This window comes from Primulina eburnea, chromosome 9, assembly GCF_022965805.1.
Source record: "Primulina eburnea isolate SZY01 chromosome 9, ASM2296580v1, whole genome shotgun sequence".
Taxonomy (NCBI): Eukaryota; Viridiplantae; Streptophyta; class Magnoliopsida; order Lamiales; family Gesneriaceae; genus Primulina; species Primulina eburnea.
The window spans coordinates 20,586,911-20,589,210 of NC_133109.1; the positions used below are offsets into that span (position 1 = coordinate 20,586,911).

At 40.6% G+C, this 2,300-nt stretch overlaps 1 non-coding gene across 1 annotated transcript; it reads right to left on the bottom strand.

The window, feature by feature from the left end:
- Positions 1-820: 820 nt before the first annotated feature.
- LOC140842208 (small nucleolar RNA R71) lies at positions 821-927 on the bottom strand. Its single transcript, XR_012120339.1, has one exon. It is a non-coding gene; the product is annotated as a small nucleolar RNA R71 (small nucleolar RNA).
- Positions 928-2,300: the final 1,373 nt, after the last annotated feature.

Below are 2,300 nucleotides of genomic sequence, written 5' to 3' on the forward strand. Positions count from 1 at the left end.
TCATCAACTCATTTTATCGTTGCTAAAAAAATTTTACTTGAAAATAAAAATAGTGTAACGCAGTCCTTGTGGAACGATACTCGTATTCACTTACGTTTATTATAACTTGACTATCGTGCACTTGCGATATTTAAATCGAGCTTTCATTTATAAAATAAATTTTGGGACTATTCACTATGCAAGTTTTGCTCGATCAAGTTTTTGGCGCCGTTGCCGGGGACTGTTGATTCACAATTTTTTATTTTTCATTTAAATTCTTTAGTATTATTTATTTTATTGTTATTTGATACTCTCATTGTGTTGCAGATTTTTCTTGTGGTGCATGCAAAGATCACTCGAGTTTAAGCTGGAGCCTTTTGACCCCGAGATTGAACGCACAGCTAGACGTCGACTACAACAGCAAAGAGCGAAGGAAAGAATGGAAGACGATCAACACAGAGAGGAGCCAAGGCGTATACCGATGATGGATTATGCACAGCCGTCTCTTGATGGAGCACGTCCAAGCATCGTAAGACCAGTCATCCGAGCTAATCAATTTGAGATCAAGCCAGCTATCATTCAGATGATTCAGAACACTGTCCAATTTGGGGGAAGTGCACTTGACGACCCTAATTCTCATATAGCTGACTTTCTTGAAATTTGTGATACTTTTAAGTTTAATGGCGTGTCTGATGATGCTGTTCATTTGCGTTTATTTCCATTTTCACTGAGAGATAAAGCTAAGTCGTGGTTAAACTGTTTGCTTGTAGGGTCTATTACTACATGGGAGGATATGGCAAAGGCATTCCTGATCAAGTACTTTCCTCCGTAGAAAACTATGAAGCTTAGAGCCGACATTACTACTTTTGCTCGATATGAGAAAGAGTCACTTTACGAGGCATGGGAGCGCTACAAGGACTTGTTGAGGAGATGTCCACACCATGAGCTGCCTCTTGGGTTAGTTGTTCAAACTTTCTACTACGGTCTGCTTACTCCTAACCGTACTATGATAGATGCTGCTGCCTGTGGTAACTTACTGAGAAAAACGGCTGAGGAAGGATATGAGTTATTGGAGGAGATGGCTGCTAGTAGCTATCATCCTCAGTCTGATAGGCAGAGACGAGGTGCTGGAGTTAATCAAGTTAATGATTTGTCGGCGGTTTCAGCACATTTAGAGGCTTTGAATAGAAAGATTGATGGGATGAGCATGAGTGAGTCGGCTATGCGTCTGCAAGAAATTTTCTGTGATAAGTGTGGGGGTGAGCATGACGTGCAAGATTGCCAAGATGGCAATCCATTCTATGTGCCTGAGGGAGCATCGGTAAAACAAGTGGGATTCCAGAACCGTCCTAGAAATGACCCTTATTCGAACACATATAATCCGGGATGGAGGAATCACCCAAACTTTTCATGGGGAGCTCAAAACAACCAAAATCGCCAACAAAGAGGTCCACCATATGGGATGCACCAAGGATTCAAGCCAGAACCGCCTCGGGAGGAGAAGTCCAATTTAGAGCAAATGATGACTAAATTTATTTCTGCAACAGAGACGAGATTTCAGAACCAAGATGCATCCATAAAGGGGTTAGAGAATCAAATTGGACAATTGGCTAAGTTGATTGCTAATAGGGAGTAAGGAGCTTTGCCAAGCAACACGGAAACTAACCCAAGAGAACATGTGAAGGCTGTGGAATTGCGTAGTGGAAAAGCACTCGAGTCTAATGAGGAAAAGACCAAGCACGGTGAGGATGAGGTGGAAAATCGAGGAGGTAAGTCTTCTAACTCTACATCTACACCTATTGCACAGAATAAAATTTTTATCCCTCCACCTTTTCTTGCAGCAATGAAGAAAGCTAAATTAGATGCACAATTTGGTAAATTTCTTGAGATATTTAAAAAATTGCATATTAACATTCCTTTTGCTGATGCTTTATTGAATATGCCAAGTTATGCAAAATTCTTGAAAGATATCTTAGCAAATAAGCGGAAGCTAGAAGATCATATGACGGTGAATTTGACTGAAAATTGCTCCGCTTTAGTTCAAAACAAGATGCCTCCTAAGCAAAAAGATCCAGGGAGTTTCTCTATACCTTGCATTATTGGTGACATTAATTTTCATAAAGCTCTATGTGATCTTGGTGGGAGTATTAATCTGATGCATTTTTCTGTGTTTAGGAGACTGGGATTAGGTGAACCCAAGCCAACTAGGATTTCGTTGCACCTGGCTGACAGATCTGTCAAGTGTCCACGTGGGATTATCGAAGATGTTTTGGTGAAAGTGGATAAGTTTATTTTTCCTGCAGATTTTGTGGTACTTGACA